The 26,618-nt window shown below is 36.4% G+C and overlaps 1 protein-coding gene and 1 pseudogene across 11 annotated transcripts in view; one reads left to right on the forward strand and one right to left on the reverse strand.

The window, feature by feature from the left end:
* GRIK2 (glutamate ionotropic receptor kainate type subunit 2) overlaps window positions 1-26,618 on the reverse strand; it is a 753,908-nt gene that overhangs the window by 589,529 nt on the left and 137,761 nt on the right. The gene's annotated exons all lie outside the window — the stretch shown is intronic.
* LOC129619896 (60S ribosomal protein L17-like) lies at window positions 13,085-13,673 on the forward strand (annotated as a pseudogene).

The raw sequence follows: 26,618 nt of genomic DNA on the forward strand, positions 1-26,618 counted from the left end.
TACCGTACATGGATGCATGAATGGCCTAACAGCACTGTCGGCAGGCAAGTTGTGAGATTTAAGATTTACTTCTTAAATCGCAGCTATTTAAGAAGCCCATATAAAGTCTTCAAACGGGTTTGCCTGTTCTCAACCATTTTGTGAACTAAAAATCCTTTCATATGCACTATGCTACCTTCCAGAGTAGAATAAAGGACATTCAAAAGGGAGGTTATAACAAGGTAAAAAAGTACCATCCTCTCCTTTTTCTAGACTTGACTGAAGCCTCCTGTCTAGACTCCAAGCTAAATAGTCTTCAATTTCTATTTCTCCTCTGATAAACTTCATATCAATGCTTCTTTTTGTTCTCATGATAAATTAGTCCCTACCCGGCAATTTCTGCTTGGATACTTGTATTTGCTTCTTAATTGCTCTTCCTGGAGATTTTCTCACTTCCTATAGCCAGGTAAACCTAATCCAACTCAAGCATCACTTGCAAGAGGACACTCAGGGAATAGAAAGTGCTCTGCCTTACAGAACAGACTAAAGCTGAAGTGCTTATCATAGCATTTAAAGCCTTTTACAATCTGACCTCAAATTAATAAATTAGTTTCCCAATGTGGTTATGGATGGTAAGTGTGCTAAAAATCAAGGATGAGGAAAGATCTGTGTTGACAATTTCATGGAAAGGTTTGAGATAAGCTGGACCTAATTGTTCATTTTGTTTTAAATATTAATTTATTCAATTTATCCACTCTTTAAAAAAAATTTAACTTTTCTTTATATATTTATTTTGGATGTGCTGAGTCTTCATTGCTGCATGTGGGCTTTCTCTAGTTGTGGTGAGGGGGGGACTATTCTCTAGTTGTGGGGAGCATGGACTACTCTCTAGTTGCAGGACTACTCTCTCTACTCTTCTCATTGTGGTAGGTTTTCTTGTTGTGAACCATGGCTTCTAAGGCGCATGGGCTCAGTAGTCACAGTGCAAGGGCTTAGTTGCCCCTTGGCATGTGGAATCTTCCCCAACCAGGATCAAACCCATGTCCACTGCATTGGCAGATGGAGTCTTAACTACTGGACCACCAGCGAAGTTCAACTTAACTCTCAAAATATCTTCTCTATGTTTTTCCCATGCTTTCTTTCTTTCCTCATATTAACTCATTCCTTTATTACAGTTCTATGTAAATACACTGAGTAATATAATCTGAAAAACCTTAAAAATACAAAGATATAAGACAAAGCCCTGGACTTCCCTGGTGGTCCAGTGACTAAAATTCTGTGCTTTCATTGCAGGGGATGCAGGTTCCATCACTGGTTGGAGAACCAAGATCCTGCACGCCCTAAGCTGTGGTTAAAAAAAAAAAAAAAAGAAAGAAAAAATTCTCTCCTTCTTCACCTTCATCCTTTCTTCCTCATGTATAATCATATTTCCCCTTACATAGGCAACCCACTCCAGTATTCTTGCCTGGAGAATCCCAGGGACAGAGGATCCTAGTGGGCTGCCGTCTATGGGGTCACACAGAGTTGGACACTACTGAAACGACTTAGCAGCAGCAGCAGCAGAGCTATATTCTAAAAACTCAAATACATTTTTATATTGGTTTCTTTCCAACAGCCCATACTCTCTTTTACATTTTCCGGTTCAAAATATCTTGGGATTTGGAACTCTGATGCTCCTTTGAGATTGGATCCTATTATATTTTTAAACTACAGTCACTGACTCTGAGTCTTCTCACTCTAATTCTTTAAACTACTAAAGTCTATTACCTCCCTTTACCTATCTCCTAAAAGCATTATATTAAGATCACAAATAAAAATTGAATTTAAAAAAATAACAATAATCTCTAGTCATCAGCATACTTCTATGCAGAAGCTGATAAATATTTATTGGATGTTCAATATCTGCCAGGCACTGCACCTGGTGCCTGACTAAAAGATGACTAAGATAGTCTCTACTTTCTAAAATTTCACAGTATAAACTCCTCTAGGATAGGCATGTAAATGCAATAATGTATGATAGAAAATATACATGGTATGAAGTACATTCAGGGCATAAGACAGTGGTCAATTCTATCAGATGAGGTCAGAGAACGTTTATTCAGAAGAGATGGTAATTAAGCTTGTTTTTGAAAAAGAAATAAGAATTCTTCATAGTAGAAGAGAGAACATTCCCAAAGAGAGAAATTAATGAGGTACAAAACTGCAGTGGAGTGTTTGAGCTGTGATTAGGTTAGTATAGTTGGAAAGGTGAGTAAAAAGTAGTAATGAAATTAGAGAGACCAAAACATAGCAGGCACCCTGCCACAGAGGTGTGTGATTTGTCATCTGAGCAACTGAGAACCCTTGCAGTATTTTTTAAGAGATAAGTAAAATTATATTTGTGTTCTATAAAGATAATTCTGTTCTCTAATGGGAGGTTGAGGGCACAGGTAAAACTAGAGGCAAGGAAGACAAGTTGATGGGTTACTGCAATGTTCCAGCTGATCAATTATGAGAACTGGAATCAATGAGAAGCAGAAGGAGAATATGAGGGCAGAGGGAGGTATACAGTTATGAGACGGTCAAGAAGTACATTTAATAGAAGAATCAGATTCATGTTTATGAGGAAATGTTGACTGCTAGCTTTCTATTTCATGGTGGTGCCAAGAACCAAAACAGGACTTGGGAAGGAGAACAGACTGAATAGGGAGAGGCATGATTCATTCAGTGCTGGAATTTTTGACTTAGGGGGCTATTTAGAATGCAGTTTGGCTTACCTCTAATGCAGGAAAGAGATCAGAGCTATAAATATATATTTGGAAGTCTCCACTAAATCAGTAGTATACCTCTATACTTATACACATGTGGGTGGGAGAGCTCAACCAAAGGAGGCTCTTTTATAATTATATGGTTTTACTTGAGTACTTTCACCACATGGGTTCTATTACAACTACTAGTTATTGTTCAATCTTGTTTGACTCTTTGCAACCCCATGGACTATAGTACACCAGGATTCCCTGTCATCACTGAGCTTCAGCATCAGTCCTTCCAATGAATAATCAAGGTTAATTTCCTTTAGGACTGACTGATTTTATCTCCTCACAGTCCAAGGGACTCTCAAGAGTCTTCTCCAACACCACAGATTGAAATCATAAATACTTTGGTGCTCAGCCTTCTCTATGGTCCAGGTCTCACATTCATACATGACTACTGGGAAAACCATAGCTTGACTATGCAGACTTTTGTCAGTAAAATGATGTCTATGCTGTTTAATACTCTGTCTAGTTTTGTCAAAGCCTTTCTTCCTAGGAACAAGGGTATTTTAGTTTCATGGCTGCAGTCACTATCCACAGTGATGGAAGATTCTTGAATCTATATGTTCCTTGTTTTCTTTGTTATTTATTCATCTAAACAATTTTGAGTGCCTACAGGACTGGCAGTGGACTAAGAACTATACACATTTTCTTAAATGAATAAGGTATGGTCCCTTCCTTCCCAAGGTATACATATAAATAGAAGTCAATAATATGAATAAACAAAATACAATTTAGTAAAATGGCATACCTATGCATAATTCTATGGGACTACAGAGAGGTCATTAATTTTTACTAAAAGGAAATACTGGGCTTGACAGAGCTCTCAAACTATATTTCTAATGGGTTTATCAGACGTCCCAATTGAATTTCCTATGGCACTTCAAACTCAATGTATTTAAACTCAACATTTAACTGTACAACTTTTGATGAGAGTCACTTAACCTCCCTTTCATTTTCCTACATGCAATTAGAGAGAAGAAATAAATGGTCACTTCCAGATGTAACACTCTAATTTCTCTGAACTTTTCTCATAAACCTGTAGCTTTTGGTACTCTTTGTTTAGGCTGACACCAACAGTCTTAGTGGCTCCTTCCTCTCCTTTGTTTTCCCGACATTGATAATGGGTAAGTTCCCTTCATCCTCTCTCCAAAAATATTGTAGTATCTATATCTCTTTTGCATGTCTACTATCCCTGTCAAATTCCATGTCCTTCAACCTCCCTGTAGGTTTCTGCATTAACCTCTTAACTATCCCTTTGAATTCCAGCCTTGCTTACCAAAAATCTCTTCTAAAGACTGTTTTTAGAATAACTTTTAAATGAGGAATTTTGTTCCTGCATTGCAGGAAGATTCTTTACTGTCTGAACTACCAGGGAAGCCTTAGTGATCATGACTCAGCTCAAAACATCAGTTTCCCCTTTCTGCATTTGTCAGTCACATGAAGTCAAATCTGTATTTTTTAAGGCTTTCTAGGATTTTCCAACAATTAGTTTTCCAACTTCATGTCACTTATATTTTCTTCATCATTTTTTTATATTTTTTCTGCTTCCACCAAACTGGATTCATGAATATACAAATATAGCCATAATTTCCTTGTAATTGCTGTGTTCCTCAATAATTTATCATTGATGGCTAAAACAGTGCCCATAATGACTTTTGACAAAATGACTTTTAAATTGCTTGTTTTTTTTTTAAACTGATTCATATGTGCATAACATGCTATGTTACTTTAGTCATATCTGACTCTTTGTGACCCTAAGAACTGTAGCCTGCCAGGCTCCTCTGTCCATGGAATTCTCCAGGCAAGAATACTGGAGTGAGTTGCCATGTCCTCCTCCAAGGGATCTTCCCAACCCAGGGATCAAACTCAAGTCTCTTATGTCTCCTGTGTTGGCAGGTGGGTTCTTTACTACTAGCACCATCTGGGAAGCCCAATAATTCAAAGAAAATAGATAAACACAAAGTGTAGATAAAAATCATATGAAATAATAGTCAACTTTTGTTGAACATCTTTCAGATAATTCTCCAGTTATAAACATATGTATATAATTTTACACAGATAAATCATACTATGTATGCTGCTGCTTGACTTGCCTTGTCTTATGCAACAACATGCTGCAGGCATCTTTCCATTATTTATTTTAATTATATATTCCATTGTAGATAAGGTTCACATTCAGCCAGTGTCACACAGAGGATGGCAGCTGTCCGTTCTAAAAAGTCAGACATCTATTCTGAATTGTCAGTGTACACATTACACTGGTCATTGAATATTTTAATATCAATCTGATTATAGAAATGTATCATTATTTCTGTGGTCTTCCCTGGTGGTTCAGTGGTAAAGAATCCGCCTTCAGTGCAGGTGATGCAGATTTGATCCCAGGGTCAGGAAGAGCCCCTGGAGAAGGGGATGGCAACTTACTCCAATATTGTTGCCCAGGAAATCCCATGGACAGAAGAGCCTGGCGGGCTGCAGTCCATGGGGTCACAAAGAGTCGGATAGGACCTAGTGGCTAAACAACAACAACATTATTATTTCTTAGTCTTCTCTTGATGGGCAAATAAAGATAATATTTTAATTGACTTTTTACTTAAAAAAATGAGTCGCACTTATCCTTTGATATGCCACTTAATGCATTTTACTCCATTAAACCATTTTTAAAATCCCAAGCCAGAAATTATCTCCAGCCTTCTGAATTCCCATGGGACTTTGTCCAGTCCTTGTCTATGGGGTTGCACAGAGCCGGATATGACTGAAGCGACTTAGCAGCAGCAGCAGCTGCACTTATCACTTTCAACCTTGAATTCTAATTATTTTCATCTTCTATCACTAATAGAATATAAGCTCCTTCAGGACAACAACTCGTTTAATATATTCCACAGTACTTGGATCAATGACTTGCTCATCATAAGCATTCAAAACTTGTTGAATAAATGGTTGAAATAATTAATATCCAAAATATATCAACAAAGAACACTATATCACAAGGGCAATTCAGAATTCAGCATGTTGAAATTATTAGTGAATGCTCAAATAAATTATGTAACTTATGCTAAATTATCTAGTAAGCAAATTACCAACTGTCAATGACTTTAGAAAGAAAAAGGAGAAAGACCTATCCGATAACAATTTCTCATAAAGCAATTAAAAAAGCAGTTAATGAATGGTGAGCCTTGGAGACTATAATGGAATTATTGGGTGGGAATGCCTTCATTTAGCCATCATTTTTCTAAACGTCAAAATTTTACAAAGTTAATTCACTGATGGAGTTCTTCTGTAAGGAGGCTAAAAAAAAAAAAAAAAAAAAAAAAGCCAAAAGGAGATAAATTGAATTGTGTGAACTCTGAGTTTTGCCATCCTCAGTAAACCCTAAGAGAACTGTGAAATTTATGGAGAAACAAGGTAAATGAATAATAATATAAGTTCAATTTCAAAAGGCATGGGGCTCCTAGGCGCTCCACTTATTGTTGATGAGAAAGAAATCTAGCTTAACATTCCATCTGTACCATTAATTAGACCAAGTGAAATGCATGAATTTTGCCTAAGAGAAGATGTTCAGAGACTAAGCCATAGCATCACCCAACCTCATGCTTTAGCAAACTAACTGTCTCAATGCTACCTGAGTAGTATAGAAAGTTCTTTCCATAGCTTAAATTTCATAACCAAAAAATGCCATGAATTAGAAACATCATCATAGAGTGAATATTCAGAATAGAGGAAAGAAAATGAGTTATGGTTTCTGGACATAACAGAATTAGGTAGTTTGGCATTTTGTTATCTACTTTGACTTTGAATCAAATTTTCAAATAAACCTCAATTTCTACACAAGCACACGTAGGCATTACCTTAGCCTATGGAGAGCAAGATGGGACAATGTAGGCATGGAACCTTGGGCATGGGTATCAGTAGAGCCCAGAAGCTTTCTGAAAGAAAATGAGATGACCCAAAGCAAGATGCTTCTGTGAACATGAGATCCAGTTGGAGGCAGACCTGCCTGTCTTTTATAAAGGAAAATCTCTGAAGTAGTGAAGCAAGACCAGATTGTAAGAATGTATTTTCTGAAAATCCAGCAGAGAGGTTTTAGTAAAGGATATTTTCATTCCATGTGTAAGTTTTTTTCAGTCCTAATTGAATATTAAGACCCTCATACAAGCCAGCTTTACCCTACTGAGAGGCCTGAGTCAGCAATAGTTTAAGAACCACAGAAAATGGTTCTGTTCATGTCCTTTCTAGGATGCTTGCCATACTGTTGTTGGATCTGCTTTGGCTAAGGAATATAAGAAAATACAATAGAGATCCACAATTCCTTTTTTAAAAATTGGGGTATAGTTTCTTTATAATGTTGTGTTAGTTCCTGCTATACAAAAACATGAATCAGCTATATGTGCACATATACCTCCTACCTCTTGGGTCTCCCTCCCTCCCCCTCATCCCACTCCTCTAGGTCACCACAGGGCACCAAGCTCCCTCTGCTCTCTATAGCTCCCTATGCTATATAGCAGCTTTCCACCAGCTGATTTACTCATGAGAGTGCACACAGGTCAATCTCAAACTCCCAGTTCTCACCCCTCTCCCTCCCATGTCCACATAACATGTGTTAAAATTCGATATTTGCTTTCCTCTGACTTACTTCACTTTTCACACAGACATCTACATCTGTACATCTACATCTACAGTCCATCTACATCTCTACAAATGATCCAATTCAATTCCTTTTTATTACTGAGAAATATTCACCTGAAATTAAAAGATCTAAAACAATCTCTAACAAAATATTTTCTTGGTAACTTTAGTAGCAAAATGAAGCTTGAACTGACCCAAGACTCTTTATAACTTTTATTCATCACACGAAGCATGAGTACTGTAGAGATTCTACAGCAGAAATATCAAAATGTTTAAGAACCACTGTCCCAGAACCTAAAGCGGGTATTCCATAATACAAAGTATATATAACTTACAAAATCTAAAATATTCTAATTTCAAAATCTGTAGCTCCACAGGTTTCAAATGTAATTAGGTAATAGTATCATAGTTAACATTTACTAGGTGTGAGCTAAGTGCTTCCTATGCACTCCCATATGCATTAGCTCATCTAATCTTCATCACAAGAACTCTATGATTATTCACATTTTACAGCTGAAGAAACAGAGGTAAAGGCGGGTTCAGGAAGGTGTGCAGAATGACCCATCACACTGAGTGGTATAACTGGGACACCAAATCAGTGATCTGATACCACAGCCCACATACCTCCCAACTCCATATCACCTCTCCATGTTTTGTTGGGAGACATTGTCATTAAAACTGCTCTTTGGAAGAATTAACTACTTAAAGGACTCTAATAAAGTCTTGCTCTACAGGGAAAGTTTAAGCACATAATTACCCATCAGTCGTTACTTGCTAAATTTTCCTTAGAATAGAGTGGGTGAATGAGGAAGACAGCACTTCTTTTTCTATTATTTTCTACAGAATGTTACTGGACTGTGCCTCTAAAGAATGAGAAATCCTGTCCTTAAACGAACTCTTAAGATGGTCACCACTATTGGCATCTATTCCTAATAAAATCTGAAGAACACCAGAAATACCTCTGTGCACAGCCTGACATTACCCACAAAGTGTTGGAAACAAACTGGCAAGCCTGGCCTTCATCAAAATTACAAAATCAAAGTGGTCAACATGTTCTGAGAAAACACACTTACGATATTTGAAAACTGAGTAAAAATTGACTTTTTAGTCCATTTCCATTCCAAACTGCAGTTCTAACTCTATTGTTACCGTAATATATCTGTCTTGATAAAAGGTCGCTGAGACCACCCTCTTTTGCAGAGCTTTAGTGAATTCTTAAGCAGACACCATTTTGTAAGGAGACTTCCTTTCTTTTCTTGTGAAGGAGGTAAAGTCTATGGACCTCTAAGCTAAAATCAGTCTATTGAGTTTGATCATAATACAGTAGTTTTCAGTGTGTGACTGTTTTACAGTTAACTGTTCTGAAAGGCTGAGCAGATTGTTTTTGCTTCAGATTAGAGAGTGAGGGACACACTTGGGCCACTCTGCCATCCTTGATGTGTCAGATATCTGGTGTCTTTGATCTGTCTACTTTAAAAGAGTGGAGGCCACACTTTGCTGACCCCAATAGAAAGAGAGCCAAAAGCCTTTACTCTGGGACCGCCTGAGGCAACAGGACATAGGTCAGGTCTGTAACACCAGCAGGTAACCACTGGAACGTACTAAGAGAAGCTGCCTTCTCTGAACCCCAGGAAAGGACTCAGCCTTCTACAGGGCCCACAGCCTAAGGAAGGTCACTCCTCCATTAACTCCCTGTAAATCATTAACTTGTGCTAAAATCCATGTGTAGGGATGAAAAATTGCAACACTTTACCTCTCTGCTCAGTACTTATCCTTTCTGGGTGTCATGAGAAGCTACAGGGAGCATTAAACTCTGAGTCTACGTCCCCCAAATAAAGCTCACCCATTTCCAGACAGTTCCCTATTTATATGGGTTCAACTGAATGATTCTTCAACTTTATGATGGTGCCAAAGTGATTCATGACCAGAGGAAACTGTACTTAAAATTTTTAAGCCTGATCTTTCCCTAGACTAGTGACATACAGTGTGATGCTCTCTCACGATGTTAGACAGAAGCAGGGACTTGAAGCTCCTGATCAGCCATGCAATCATGAGGATAAACAATCGCTATACTTACATCCATTCTGTCCCCACACAACCATTCTGCTTTTCACCTTCAATACAGTATTCATAAATCATATGAGAGAGCCAACACTTTATTCTAAACTGGGCTTTGTGTTAGATGACTTTGCCCAGGTGTAGGCTAATAGTGGCCTTTTAAGGTAGGTGAGGCTAAGTTATGATGTTGGGTAGGTTAGGTATATTAAATGCATTTTGACTCATGATATTTTAAATTTACAATGGATTTATCTGGACATCAACCCATTGTAAGCTGAGAAAGGTCTGTAGAGGAGAATGACTTTCTACAGATAAATGTGTGGAATTAGAAAATTAGTACTAATAAATATATAAGCCATTATTTATTCTGCTACATGTAAGGTGAGAGAATGTAACAGAGCATCTCCCTTTATGTTTTTGGGTTGCAGGTCAAGAAGCAACAGTTAGAACTGGACATAGAACAACAGACTGGTTCCAAATAGGGAAAGGAGTACATCAAGGCTGTATATTGTCACCCTGCTTATTTAACTTATATTCATAGTACATCATGAGAAATGCTGGACTGGATGAAGTACAAGCTGGAATCAAGACTGCCAGGAGACATATCAATAACCTCAGATATGCAGATGACACCACACTTATGGCAGAAAGCGAAGAAGAACTAAAGAGCCTCTTGATGAAAGTGAAAGAGGAGAGTGAAAAAGTTGGCTTAAAACTCAGCATTCAGAAAACTAAGATCATGGCATCTGGTCCCGTCACTTCATGGCAAATAGTTGGGGAAACAATGGAAACAATGACAGACTTTATATTTGGGGGCTCCAAAATCACTGCAGATGGTGACTATAGCCATGAAATTAAAAGACACTTGCTCCTTGGAAGAAAAGTTATGACCAACCTAGACTATTAAAAAGCAGAGACATTGCTTTACCAACACAGGTCAGTCTAGTCAAAGCTTTGGTTTTTCCAGTAGTCATGTATGGATGTAAGAGTTGGACTATAAAGTAAGCTCAGTGAAGAAGAATTGATGCTTTTGAACTGTGGTGTTGGAGAGGACTTTTCAAAGTCCCTTGGACAGCAAGAAGATCCAACCAGTCTATCCTAAAGGAGATCAGTCCTGAATATTCATTGGAAGGACTGATGCTGAAGCTGAAACTCCAATCCTTTGGCTACCTGATGCAAAGAACTGATTCATTGGAAAAGATCCTGATGCTGGGAATGACTGAAGGCAGGAGGAGAAGGAGATGACAGAGGATGAGATGGTTGGATGGCATCACCGACTTGATGGACATGAGTTTGACCAAGCTCCAGGAGTTGGTTATGGACAGGGAAGCCTGGCATACTGCAGTCCATGGGGTCACAAAGAGTCGGACATGAATGTGCAACTGAATTGAACTGAACTGAACAAGATTATCCAGCCAATGAGTTGAAACATGTCGATTTATGCATATTTTCTTTCTGGTTTAACAATAAGCAATTGTGTATAGTTTTATATATATACCCTGATTACTAGAAATTCTAACTTAATACAACCACATAATTTTCTATTTTTAAAAACCCTGTCAATAAGTATCTGTTTGTAAAACTATATAAATTTGTTGAACCAAAAATTAGAAGAGTGAACATTGAAGCAATCATTACCCTGCTAAGAATAAAGATCAGAGTTAATAAAGCTCTCTTTTCTGAAATAAAGTCAGGGATAATGTTGGAAGGCAACAGGGACTAAGTCATGTGCAGAGACTGGTCCACAAGAAGGTCTAAGAGAGGAGTCGTCTATGCACACATCTAGAGAATCACTTCTACTCTGCTGCTTTTACAGCCATCATCCCAGCTTCAACTTCTGGCTATGCACATTAACCTCCACAGTCTCAGTGCATCTTGCTGTACTTTATTTTACTCTATCACACTTTCTACTGCACCAGTGGTATTTGCTTTCCTCTCTTTTATTTATCATACTATATGGTCCTTAAATCAGTGCTGATGCTTAAGAAAAGAAAGTGGAAAACTGTATACCTGATTAATATGTGAATTTGATAGTCTTCCCAGATATAACAGAATTGGCAGCATGTAGTTACACACACTGGAGAAGGCAATGGAACCCACTCCAGTACTCTTGCCTGGAAAATCCCATGGATGGAGGAGTCTGGTAGGCTACAGTCCATGGGGTTGTGAAGAGTCGGACACGACTGAGCAACTTCACTTTCACTTTTCACTTTCATGCACTGGAGAAGGAAATGGCAACCCACTCCAGTATTCTCGCCTGGAGAATCCCAGAGACAGAGGAGCCTGGTGGCTGCCATCTATGGGGTCACACAGAGTAGGACACAATTGAATCAACTTAGCAGCAGCAGCAGCAGTTACACATACATATTATTTTCATAAAGTTGCTCACTCATGTCATATTTAAAATTCACAATACACATTTTGTATAAAGCAAGTATAATAAAACAGGGAATCTTGACTCATCCTAAAGCATAAAGAAATCAAAACGGGAGAATGAAAGTATATGAATGATTTCAACAGCTTGCTCTTCTCTGAAATTCAGGAATTGGCACTTTAAAGGTATCAAGACATTTAAAAAGCAAAAGGGTAATTATTAACTAAGCTCTCTGAATTAGCCCATGGGTCTAGCTGACACTAAAAGAGTTTTTAAAAAAACACATTATTTTCTGTTTTTACAGCAAGAAGAAAAGAACTGAGAATACTGATGGGTATTACCCATGTTTATCTCAACTACTGAATTAATGTGTTTATAAAATAGCATTCATATTTTCTGCATAGTTGGAATGGCTTTCTGTCTTGCTCAAGAATTTAAGGCTCAGATTTAATACTACTTTCTCCATAAAACCCCTCCTAATATTCTTAACTTGAAGATGTTGATGGTTGATCTAAGAATCATAGTCCCAGCCCTTATCACTTATGCTATACTGCTTTTTGTAAGTTTTAATTGTATTTACATCTTAGTCCCAATCAATGGTCAAATCTTTCAGGACCGAGATCTTGCCTTATTCATCTTTGAATCCCCTTCTCTGACTTCCTTCAGCAAGTTCCTAGTACAGTTTTTATCACAGTAGATCTACAAAAAGTGCCTTGTTAATTGTGACAAAGAAATAGGGACAACTTTTCTGGCTGCCAGAAGTTAGTTTCTTTTTACTTGCACTCAAATAGAATTCTATCCTTAGATTTCTTCAAACAGTGTTACAAACATAATATTTACTAAAAATATTTGATTCATCCATTAAGAAAGAATTTGCCTGTTGCATACTATCAGATATGAAACCATGGGAGAGTGAAAAGAAATTAACACAGACCCAACTTAATCACTTAGCATTCTAACTGGAAGACTGCACATCATGGAAAACTGTTAGTTCATTAATTCAACAACATAGATATGCAGCTTATCATATGCCAGTTATTGTGAATAAAACTGTTAGCAAAAATTGATGAAGTCTTAGAAGGTCATGGACCTTGCAGTCTATATAGAAAAAAAATAGACAATGAAACAATTTGTTATGATAATGGAAAAATAAAGAACAAATGTTAAGAGCTTCTGGAGAAGATCAGGGGAGAGTGCAGTGGTCAAGAAAAGATACACAGCTTTTCCGGTAAGCGGCCTGAGGTGACCCCTAAAAATGGTGCACTATTCACTTGACCCAGAAAACCCACAAAATCATGCAAATCAAGAGGGTCAAATCTTTGTGTTCACTTTAAGAACACTCGTGAAACTGCCCAGGCCATAAAGTGTATGCATATCTGAAAAGCCACCAAGTATCTGAAGGATGTCACTTTAAAGAAGCAATGTGTGCCATTCCGTTGTTACAAAGGTAGAGCTGGTAGGTGTGCACAGGCCAAACAGTGGGGCTGGACGGAGGGTCGGCGGCCCAAAAAGAGTGCTGAATTTTTACTACACATGCTCAAAAATGCAGAGAGTAATGCTGAACTTAAGGGCTTAGATGTAGATTCTCTGGTCATTGAGCACATCCAAGTGAACAAAGCCCCCAAGATGCGGCCAAGGACTTACAGAGCTCACGGTCGGATCAACCCCTACATGAGCTCTCCCTGCCACACTGAGATGGTCCTTACTGAAAAAGAACAGATTGTTCCTAAACCAGAAGAGGAGGTTGCACAAAAGAAAAAGATATCCCAGAAGAAACTGAAGAAACAAAAACCTATGGCCCGGGAATAAATGCCACAAAAAAATAAATGCAAATAAAAGTAAAAGTGTTGGTTGTCTTAAAAAAAAAAAAAAAAAAAAAAAAAAGAAAAGATACACAAATGTTTTATTTAAGCTGTGTTTGGTAGATATTACTAATGTCTACCAGCATTCTCCTTCCTGCATATGTGAGCAAATTAACACGTCCAGAAAGAAGTACTTAAAAGCTTTTGCCTAATTTCTTATGCATTCTTTCTTTGTAGTCCTCCTACTGCAAAATCATGTGTTTAGATAGAAGTATTATAGGAATGGAAGCAACTAAAAGACAAAGACATCACATGAAGGACATGACAGCCCATGACAGTGACCTCTATCAACAACAGGCTTGCATGACTCAGAAATAAAGACTTGTTATGCTAAGCCGCTTAGATTTGGTCTTTCCTTTTTTTAATGAATCATAATCTAGCTGATCCAGAGTAATACAAAGCTATCTAAGGGATGAACAGTGATTAGGTAAATGAAAATGGTGGGAAAGGGGAGAGAACCTGGTGCACCAAGCAGGAAAATCAACTGGGACAAAGCCCTGACATTAGAGATGACAGGTGCTTTTAAGAAAGTGAGCAAAATTAACTTTATGGTTTAAATTCCTGCAAAAGATCCTAAGTAATTAGTTTTTAGGGAGTTTTTTCAAACTGGTCTTTTAGCCCTAAAATTCTGATAGCTCCTAAGGACATATGAGGTACATACCTAATCAACAGTGATACAACCAAGGGGATACTTTCTTCATAATACCTTCAGAGTATTCATAAAAAAAAATGCCCAACACAATCACTAAAATCTCATTAAATATAAAATATACTGTCTTACTTTAAATGTCTTACTTTACCTTTGATTTAAATAAACCAAAATTAAATAATGTATCTTTCAAAAAAATTTTGATTCTTTTTTTATATGTGGATTAAAACAAAGCTGAGCTACTTTTATGTGGTTATTTCCTATCATCTCCCTGAAATGCATAATCCAGAAAAAAAGAAAGGGAAGTAGTAGTTATTTTACCTCACATGACAGCTTATTTCAGAACTCTAATGTACTATTAGGAAAGCTAGAGAATTCCCTGGTGGTCCAGTGGTTGGGCCTCCATGCTTTCACTGCCAAGGGCCTGGGTATCCCAGCACAGTCAAAAACAAACAAACAAAAAGAAAAAGAAAACTAAACAACATCTATCCTCTGTATAATAACTGCTTTAAATTAAAAGTACCTTAGTTAGCTAATTTCACTTAATCTTATCTTAAAACAATTCTACTCTACTCAATTTCTGATCAATATATTGTTCATTTTTTTCCCAAATTTTTAACTTGGTTACACTTCAGTTTGAGCAATTGAGAATTAAAACTTCAATCATGGAAAACAGTTTTGTGCTGCCAATTAATGTATTAAAATATTTGGGAACAGAAATACAGTAAGTAATCAAAAAAACCCACAAAGGTTTACATGAAGACACTGGTAATGGTTCTATAAAATAATACTTCTGGAAATGCACAGGAAAAAATCTCATAAGTGTTGATTGGCTAATAAAGTTAATGATTTGTCTAGACAATTTTATTTTTAATAAATCCCAGTAAACTAGTTTGAAATTAAAACACAAAGCTTATTATAGTAAAACTGGATGATGTTTTGTCTATACAAGTTTCCTTTTCTCATCCAGAATAGATGTGGCAACTCTAGCTACTAGAAATTGAACTTTTATCTTTGAAATGTAATTTTATGCTTTCATTTCTTTAGAGAAACTATAGAAATTGGGTATATATCTTTTAATCTAGAAGTCTTATTTTTCTGAAAAACCAATTGAATAATTATGTGAAAAATGAAAAACTAGCATGTCAAATATTACAGTTTTGCTGCTTTCATTTAAGCTTTCTTTCTAAATTTGAAATTTTTTTTTTGCTAGAAACTAAATTTCTTTGATGTAAAATATGGTATAGAAATGCATGGTACATCATACATACATTAATTAGTAATTATGAAAACTTTGAATATAACAACATATTTCCCATGAAAACAATCATAAAACAGCTTTGTATAAGATTTCAAGACATTGCTCTGCAGTGGTACTGTCATAATGTCATTTCTCATTGCACAGTATGTACACTGAGAATATCTGGGAGGTTGTGTTTTACCCTTAGTCTATGTGATCACTTGGTTGTTTGCATTTTTTAATTCTTATTTTGACTGTTCACTAGCAGATATACTTTCTCTCAAAGGAGTTGTAAACAAAATGCCAAATGAATCTGGATACCAGATAAACAATAAGCCTCTGATCTTTTTAGTACATCCAGTGAGATTTGAGAAGTGAAGAAACATAAAATAATCAGTATTTCAATTGTACTGTCTTCCCTGAGTTCCTTTTCCTTCCTGTTCTTTTTAAAAATTTTTTATTTATTTACTTAGGGCTGTTCAGGGTCTTCTTTGTTGCATGGACTTTTCTCTCATTGCTGCAAGAAGGAGCTGCTGCTGCTGCTGCTAAGTCGCTTCAGTCGTGTCCAACTCTGTGCGACCCCATAGACGGCAGCCCACCAGGCTCCCCCGTCCATGGGATTTTCCAAGCAAGAGTACTGGAGTGGGGTACCATTGCCTTCTCCAGCAAGAAGGAGCTACTCTCTATTAATAGCAGTAGTATGAGGGCTTCTCATTGTGGTAACATCTCTTATTGTGGAGCACAGACTCTCAGGCATGTGGACTTCAGAAGTTGTAGCACATGGGCTCAGTAGTTGTGGCTCCCAGGCTCTAGAATATAGGCTCAGCAGCTGTAGCACATGAGCTTTGTAGCCCTGTAGCGTGTGGGATTTTCTGGACAAGAGATCAAACCCATGTCGCCTACATTGGCAGGTGCATTTTTTACTACTGAGCCTACTACTTTACTACTAAAAAAGTCCCCCTCTTATTCTTATTTGGTTATATAACACCTATAACATTAAACATACATGTACTAGCAGTTTATTAATTGCTACTCCATCCTTTGTACATATTATTTCTGGTGCTTATGAGCTCATGTATTAATTTTGTGCATGAAACAATATAGAAACAATAAAAAATGCTTAATGTTAGAGAAAAAATTCTTTGCAAAACAGCAGTTATCCAATTAACTATGAAAATTCAGAAAAAGTGTGAAAAATATTGATACCTATTTAGAATTTGGTAGGATGAAAAAATATCTTTCTTCCATTTATAATAATATATTATAGAAAATAGTAACTTCAAAAATTCTCATTATTTTAGTATTCTAAACATGGTCCTCATCATTAATAGTTTATTAATAACGCTGGACTTAAAAGACAGAATAACTTTGGAATCCTCATAGGCTCCTTGACTTTTGAGGCAATTTATGTCTTTCAGTCATTGTTTTCAGATAGATATCCTTCTCACATATTCTGCTGTAGAGAATACAGAGCTTATCTTATATCACAAACCAAAATTCAATATCAATTCTAGCTGATTGCACTAAAAGAAAAACATAGGCAAGTCATCAAAACTGTTCCAGATGCACCTTACAGAAATAAGAATTTATAAAATTCCTTAAGAGAAAGTCAAATACAAAGGTTCAGATAAGCATTATGACTGGTTCCATTGTGAATCAAAAGAAGTTCAAAATTATACAAATATTTTGATAATTTTTATTCATATCTACTATTGCAACTCAAGTCACAGGGGTGGTTCATAATTTTTCTATGATTTTATATCCTATCAATAACTCAATCAAAGAATGTGGGTTGCAGAAAAGAAATCATACTTTCCCTCAAGAATGAGATAGAGAAAGTATTTTGTATTCTGGAGCTTAATTAGATGACGTTTCTTTACCAATACAACAAAATGACTAAAATGCGGTCTGAGATGGCATTTTGTTTCTGTTCTGGGGAGGGGCATACTTTTTATTTTTCGTAATTTTATTTCTTTATTAGAGCATAATTGCTTAACAATATTGTGTTAGTTTCTGCTATGCAATGAAGTGAATCAGCTGTATGTGTACATATATCCGCTCCCTCATGAACCTCCCTCTCCCACCATCTTACCTGTCTAGGTCAAGAGATGGAGTTTTGAATATCCAACATACATTAGCAGTGTAACCCAAGGAAGATTACATGAAATCTCAGTCTTCCTATATACATTTAAAAAGGAAATAGTAACATTCATAGCATGCAATGATTTTGTGGAATAAGTTGTAATAAAGTTCTTAAAATGTTTGATATTAGCACCATTAGCCAAAAAAAAAAAAAAATCTTTCATTAACTTCACAATGTGCCAACTGCTCATTTTGGACTTGGAGTTTAGAGTATCAACTGTAGAATGATATCTCTTCTATCAAAATATTGCCCATCCACTGAGGCTGATTTAAGTCCCACCTGCTCCATGAATCTTTTTCCAACCTTTCCAGTCTCCATAAATCTGTCTCTACTTTTCATCTCAGCAGCACATCTCATGTATGCTGTTATATCTCAAGGTGCATTGGGAAATGTTGTGGAGGATACTGAATGGCATGCTGATGAGATTATCCTTAGTTCAGAGGCAAGGCTTAGCCAATTAAAAACTCTCAAACATGGGTAAATGTCTAGAAATACATTTCCAAAGGGCATTAATAGTTTATATTTTAGCATGTTTTGCCAAATTTCTCTCCCAAAAAGTTGTAACAATTTCTACTGCCCTCAATAATGCAGTTTTTAATATGACTGTTTTTAAATCTTTCATTACAGAAAATAAGCTTTCCCATCCTGTAAGCGGATGCTGTGTTGGATTAATTAGATTCTAAATCAAAGAGTATTTTCTAAAGTGGGCTCCTATAGGAGATACTCAGGACATGCTCAAAATAAGCTTGGAAAATTGCTTGTCCAAATAATTTTTACTGGCTCCTTTATTGCAGGGCTTCTCTATTGCACAGCTTCTCAAACTCTTTAATATGCTGAAGTATATACTGTAAATCTCTAAAAGAGATATATATGGGGCCACATTTCCCAAACACATTTGGCCATAGAATATTTTCCTCATAGCATTTCAAGGAAATAACATTTCATAGAATACTTTGGGAAATGCTGTTCATTACTTACTCATATATCAGCCAATATTGCTATCTGTTCTTTGCAGAGAATTTATTGCCTTTCCAATGTGATGGGAAGCTACTTATCTTGCCTTACAATCTTTGTGCTCTGCATAACTACCATAACATATACTGCAAAAAAAGTGTGAAATATATCTTTGCTGATTAGCTGACAATATATTTAACAACAAAAAGATTATATACACTAAAAGTTCAAACAGGGTACATGGGAAAGTAATGCTCCTAAATAGTAAGTAGGACTCAAAGCCATTTCCATCTTTTTAACTAATCAAGATACTTTAGGCTTTCATCACACTCAAAAGTATCATTAAATGCTGGAGTACATAACAGTAACTATTTTCTATAACAACAATTAAACAGTTGCTATAGTACTTTTTAAAAACTTTATTGCCAACATATTTATCTTAACAAGAAGACACACTCCAATAAAAACTTTACCTTGCAATCTTAATAACTCAAAACATTTGTTGTCTAAAAAACACTCATAATGGTTCTTTTTAAGATATTTAAAATTTATCTTTTTATGTGTAAAGAAGATTAGCTTTAGATTGAAAAGGTTACAATTTAAAATAATCACATAATTATATAGAAGATAACAGACACCAGGAGTCAATTCCTAACTGTGAGAGTCTTACATGTGCTATGACTATTGGAATCAATATTCGGAAATATCACTATGAACAAAGTTAGTAGAGATGATGGAATTCCAGTTGAGCTATTTCAAATCCTAAAAGATGATGATGTTAAAGTGCTGCACTCAATATGCCAGCAAATTTGGAAAACTCAGTAATGGCCACAGTACTAGAAAAGGTCAGTTTTCATTCCAATCCCAAAGAAAGGCAATGCCAAAGAATGTTCAAACTACTGCATAATGCCACACATCTCACATGCTATCAAAGTAATGCTCAAAATTCTTCAACAGTACTTGAACCAAGAATGTCCAGATGTTCAAGCTGGATTTAGAAAAGGCAGAGGAACCAGAGATCAAATTGCTAACATCCATTGGATCATCAAAAAAGCAAGAGAGTTCCGGAAAAACATCTATCTCTGCTTTATGGACTACGCCAAAGCCTTTGACTGTGTGGATCACAACAAACTAAGGAAAATTCCTAGAGATGGGAATACCAGACCACCTTAACTGTCTCCTGAGAAATCTGTATGTAGATCAAGAAGCAACAGTTAGAACCAGACATGGAACAATGGACTGGTTCCAAATTGGGAAAGGAGTATGTCAAAGTTGTATATTGTCACCCTACTTATTTAACATATGCAGTGTAAACCATGTGAAATGCTGGGCTGGATGAAGCACAAGCTGGAATCAAGACTTCCAGGAGAACTATCAGTAACCTCAGATATGCAGATGATACCACCTTATGGCAGAAAGCAAAGAAGAACAGCCTCTTGATGAAAGTGAAAGAGGAGAGTGAAAATGTTGGCTTAAAACTCAACATTCAAAAAACTAAGATCATGGCATCTGGTCCCATCACTTCATGGCAAACAGTTGGGAAAACAATGGAAACAGTGACAGACTTTCATTTTGGGGGCTCCAAAATCACTCCAGATGGTGACTGTTCAGTTCAGTTCAGTGGCTCAGTCGTGTCTGACTCTTTGCAACCCCATGAACTGCAGCACGCCAGGCCTCCCTGTCTATCACCAACTCCTGGAGTTCACCCAAACTCATCTCCATCGAGTCAGTGATGCCATCCAGCCATCTCATCCTCTGTCATCCCCTTCTCCTCCTGCCCACAATCCCTCCCAGCATCAGAGTCTTTTCCAATGAGTCAACTCTTCACATGAGGTGGCCAAAGTATTGGATTTAGCTTTAGCATCATTCCTTCCAAAGAACACCCAAGACTGATCTCCTTTAGAATGGACTGGTTGGATCTCCTTGCAGTCCAAGGGACTCTCAAGAGTCTTCTCCAACACCAAGTTTCAAAAGTAGCCATGAAATTAAAAGACGCTTGCTTCTTGGAAGAAAAGTTATGACCAACCTAGAAAGCATATTAAAAAGCAGAGACATTACTTTGCCAATAAAGGTCTGTCTAGTCAAAGCTCTGGTTTTCCCAATAGTCATGTATGGGTGTGAGAGTTGGACTATAAAGAAAGCTGAGAACCAAAGAATTGATGCTTTTGAACTGTGGTGTTGGAGAAGACTTTTGAGAGTCCCTTGGACTGCAAGGAGATCCAACCAGTCCATCCTAAAGGAAATCAGTCCTGGGAATATTCATTGGAAGGACTGATGCTGAAGCTGAAACTCCAATAATTCGGCCACCTGATGCGAAGAATTGACTCCTTGGAAAAGACCCTGATGCTGGGAAAGATTGAAGGTAGGAAGAAAAGGGGACAACAGAGGATGAGATGGTTGGATGGCATCACCAACTTGATGGACATGAGTTTGAGCAAGCTCCAGGAGTTGGTGATGGACAGAGAAGCCTGGCATGCTGCAGTCCAAGGGTTTGTAAAGAGCCAGACATGACTGAGCAACTGAACTGAACACATATCTTTTGGCTTCCCAGGTGGCTCAGTGGGTAAAGATTCCACCTGCCAATGCAGGAGACATAAAGGATGCCAGTTTGATTCCTGTGTCTGGAAGATCATCTGAAGTAGGAAATGGTAACCCACTCCAGCATTCTTGCCTGGAAAATTCCATGGACAGAGAAGTCTTGTAGCCTACAATCCATGGGGTTGCAAAGAGTCAGACATGACTGAGCACATCGTCATTTTTAAGGTATCTTTAGCCTGTTAATAAGATTCTTCATTATGTAGCCAAATATTGCTTGAGGAACAGAAAGGCACTGGATAAAATCACAACCAGTAACATGCGATACTTCAGAGGAAGCTAATGAGTATGACCTGATATCTGCTAGAAGGCAACATATTCTCAGTAATTAAAGTGGAGACTTAAAAGTCAAAATTGTATTTGCCCACTTGACTGTTTCTTGACTAAAATTCATCATGCTGCCCATTTTAAAGTACAATATATCGACAACTGGAAACCTTTTTTAGAATGCTTGGGCACAACTAATACAGTTATGTAAAGTTTAAAAATAAAAAAAAATTAAATTAAATATGTAAAAAAAAATAGATAAAGATGAAGATAAATACCATATTTAATATTTCAATAAATATTAAAAAAGGTTAAAATTTTCTTTGAATTTATAACAGAGTTTATAACAGTAAGATACATAATTTTAGACTATCTCCTATGAAGATCCCTTTTCATATACTATAAGTAGTTCCTTTAACATTTAATCTCACTTCTCAGATGTGCAAACTGAGACTTACTCAAGGTAAGCAACTTTCTTAAAGTTTCACAGGTACCAAGTGATAAGTTCAGGTTTCAACTTTCAGTCTATCTCATTTTAAACCTGTTCTCTTTCCCCTGCAGCAGGCTGGCTCTTCATCGTATCTTCATATACTCCCACAAAATCTCCCATATAGTATTATAACATATCCTATAATAGATGCAGATTTGTTAAATAAAAAGCAAAAAATGATAAAAGTAGGTGCCTCATAAATTTTCAGTAAGAAAGGACAGGGGATAAAATACATATTCCAGGAAAAAAGCAATTGGCCTTTGCTTATATAGTGAGTTAAGAATCTGTCCAATTTGTTCCATAAAAAAGGTTAGCTTGGAACACAAGACTACATAAAATAATTACCAGAGTCAAAACATATCTTGTTCTTCTGCATGTGAATTTATCAAATATAGTAAAAAGATGTTATCACTGAAATATATACATATATATTTTAAGGGTTGAGAAGGCCAACTTACTTAACATATGAGGAAATTCAGTTTTATATACTTGCCTTTTGCTGGGAAGGCAGCCAAATTTCTAACTGAATCTAAGAAAGTCTATATTTTATTATAGCTATATCCATATAAATGAACAGCATATAAAATACAGACAGCGTCCTTTCAGGTTATTTAAACTATAAGGGATCAGTGTACCATTAAGAAAACATTCCCTGTTTCATCTTTTTCAGGAACTAAAGATTTCAAGATGTCTTCAAAAAATATGTCATTTCAGAATTTCAATGTTTCTATGAATCTACCCAGAAAAGCTGAAAAACAAAACACTGAAAAAGCTATGTGACCACTGCCTTGTGTGATTCTATACTGTGTATCCTTGTTAGAGACACAATTTATCATCATGATCTTGTTCCCCTGAAAAAGACCTATATTCTGTCACCACTTTCATTCTTTTTTAAGTGGTAGGATTGCTACTACAGCTGACTCAAACACAACTCTAACATGTCTCAGATTGGGATGCTACACTATTTCAATAAAATACAGCATGTTCTAATTTTGAGTATTAACCATTAAGAGAAAATTGCATTAGAGAATTTATAACCTTAACATTAAATGAGTTCCTTAAAAAATAATATTCTATGTAAAGACTATATAACAAATGACAGTATGTTAAGTCTGAGTAGAATATAAAACAAAACTAGAATTAGCAAAGCAAGACACATAAAGTCATTGTTTACATTAATCACAGTCAAAATATTATGACAAAGAATTTGAAGCCAGAAGTTTTCCAAGTGTGACAGAATGTTGTCAAAACAAATAATTATTTGAAAACAAGGCTTTTAAAACATAGTGAATATTTATAGTACTTAGTTTTGAGGGGCATGATCACAAATACCACCTGTGTCTCACAAAGGTTTGCTGATTATGGCAAAATGAAAAAAAATGGTGGTTTATTGAAAAGTTATTACTGTGAAGAGAGTGTAGTAAAAGTGTATGTTTAGAAATATTTTCATTGTATGAAATGTTTCACAGGATTCTAAACCAGTTAGTTAAGAATATGTAAATCTAAACACGGCTGTTCATTAGAAACATATCTGGAGCATTAGAGAAACAAAGCAATACCCGAGCATTTGTATTTTTCAAAAATTCCAAGATAATTCTGATATGAATCAGAAAAAACAACTGGACTCTATGATGAGCTTTTCCTTTTATCTAGTTTGTTTCTGTTTAATATTCAGTGTTCCAATTTCATTTAGTTTATGTTTTCCAATTTCTCCATCAGTTTTAAAAATTCTTTTCAAGACTTTATTAAGTGTAGTAGAAAAGTTTTTATATCCGTTCAGTTTAGTCGCTCAGTCGTGTCCGACTCTTTGCGACCCAATGAATTGCAGCATGCCAGGCCTCCCTGTCCATCACCAACTCCCGGAGTTCACTCAGACTCACGTCCATCGAGTCAGTGATGCCATCCAGCCATCTCATCCTCTGTCATCCCCTTCTCCTCCTGTCCCCAATCCCTCCCATCATCAGAGTCTTTTCTAATGAGTCAACTCTTCGCATGAGGTGACCAAAGTACTGGAGTTTCAGCTTTAGCATCATTCCTTCCAAAGAAATCCCAGGGCTGATCTCCTTCAGAATGGACTGGTTGGATCTCCTCGCAGTCCAAGGGACTCTCAAGAGTCTTTGCCAACACCACAGTTCAAAAGCATCAATTCTTCGGCACTCAGCCTTCTTCACAGTCCAACTCTCGCATCCATACATGACCACAGGAAAAACCATAGCCTTGACTAGACAGACCTTTGTTGGCAAAGTAATGTCTCTGCTTTTGAATATGCTATCTAGGTTGGTCATAACTTTCCTTCCAAGGAGTAAGTGTCTTTTAATTTCATGGCTGCAGTCACCATCTGCAGTGATACATATGTAAAAATAGTATATATACACATACATGTATATATATAAATGGCATCACCAACTCAATGGACATGAGTTTGAGCAAGCTCCAGGAGTTGGTGATGGACAAGGAAGCCCGGCATGCTGCAGTCCATGGGGTCACAAAGAGTCAGATACGACTGAGCGACTGAACTGAACTGATATAAATAGTATGTATGATATATATATTTTAGAAATCTTATGAATTTTTGCCTAAAACTTTTATGACATTTTGATTTCACTTGTTTGACTTTGTATGAATAGAATGCTAGATTTCTAATTTTAAAAGTAGATACTTTTAGAATTAGGTTTACTATAATTAAGGTTTACTGTATAGCACAGGAACTATAGTCAATATCTTGTAATAAACTATAATGGAAATAACTTCAAAAATAATATAAGTATACTATACTATATATACATATTATATATATGAATCATATATGCATGTATTATTTTTGCAAGATCAAACCAGTCATTCCTAAAGGAAATCAACCCTGAATATTCACTGGAAGGACTGATGCTGAAGCTGAAGTTCCAACACTTTGGCCACTCGATGTGAAGAACCAGCTCACTGGAAAAGACCCTGATGCTGGGAAACATTGAAGGCAGGAGAAGGGGACAACAGAGGATGAGATGGCTGGATGGCATCATCAATTCAACAGATACGAGTTTCAGCAAACTCTGGGAGATGGTGGAGGACAGGGAAGCCTGGCGTGCTGCAGTCTGTGGCGTCACAAAGAGTCAGACACGACTTAGCAACTGAACAAAATAACCGTAACTGAATCACCTTGCTGTGCACCTGAAATACTGAGGAGGGTTCAGGATGGGGAACACATGTATACCTGTGGCGGATTTATTTTGATATTTGGCAAAACTAATACAATTATGTAAAATTTAAAAATAAAATAAAATTAAAAAAAAAAAAAGAAACATCCAGAACAGGCAAACCCAGAGAGGTGGGTGAGTGGTGCTAGGCACTGGGGGAGAGGAAGGGTGATGGGAGGGCCTCAATAAACCCTGCATTTTAGGATGTTCAGGAATAAGCCAGTTCTGATTCCATGTTGGAACTGTTTCTTTGATTTGCTCTCTGTTAATTTTGATACTATAATCTCACATAATGGCCTGCCTCAGAGAATCCTGCCCCTCTGCTTGACTGTTAAAATAAAGTGCCTTTGTTCAGGAGAAATTAACACACACAAAAAAAAAATTAAATAAAGATTATAAAAACTTACCCTCTTCACACACACACACACAAAAAAAGAATATGTAAATCTAATACTATGTGATTAGTTTATAAGAATAGCTGATTAACTTCAACTGAGATAGAAATTCATCAACTGAATTTCAATAAAAGCCTTGGTAAATTTTTGGCCAACAAATTTCTTTCTTCATTTGGATCTATATATCGTTGTGAGGAATCATTTTTCAGTTTTGAATTAGCCATTAAAACAAATACACTTTAGAACTAGACTTTCAATTTCTGTATTTCGAAGTGTTAATTTTCTAAAAAGTAATGATTCATCTTCTAATGCCTTATTTCACAAAAATGTTAGAATTCTTTCATTTCTATATTTTAGTCATAACAAAAAAAAGCTTATATCATGAATGAGAGTACTCTTTTTAAAAAATCTGTTTTTTCACCATTATCTTTTCTTTTATATTTCTACCTTGCAAATTTTATATCATACACAATGTAAGACAAGCATATATTACTCATAAATAAATGTAATTATACCCTTAAAGATATTCTATGTATGCAATGTATTATATATGCAGTTTTTACAAATAGACATATTCAACAAAAATAATTTTAGGAACCACAGCTTTAGCAAATGTCCCTTTTATTTTTTTTTAAATGTGTTCATTATTTATTTATTTATTTGACTGTACCAGGTCATAGTTGCAGCATATTAGATCTTTAATCTTCCTGGCAGCACACGGGATCTTTAGCTGCAGGATGTGGAATCTAGTTCCCTGACCAGGGATGGAATCTGGGCCTTCTGCCTTGGGAGCATAGAGCCTTAGCCACTGGACCACCAGGGAAATCCCACAAATGACTCTTTAAGGGCCCAACTTTTTATAGACTCCTTTTCTTGGGCAGTTACCCAGTTCCATTTTACTATTTAACCAATAGTGTTTACACCTCTCTGTTATATGTGTCCAAAATGTCAGGAATTATGATACTAACCCAATCATTGATCAGAGGTAGTTTCATTAAAAATT

The sequence above is a fragment of the Bubalus kerabau genome, chromosome 9, assembly GCF_029407905.1.
Source record: "Bubalus kerabau isolate K-KA32 ecotype Philippines breed swamp buffalo chromosome 9, PCC_UOA_SB_1v2, whole genome shotgun sequence".
Lineage (NCBI taxonomy): Eukaryota > Metazoa > Chordata > Mammalia > Artiodactyla > Bovidae > Bubalus > Bubalus kerabau.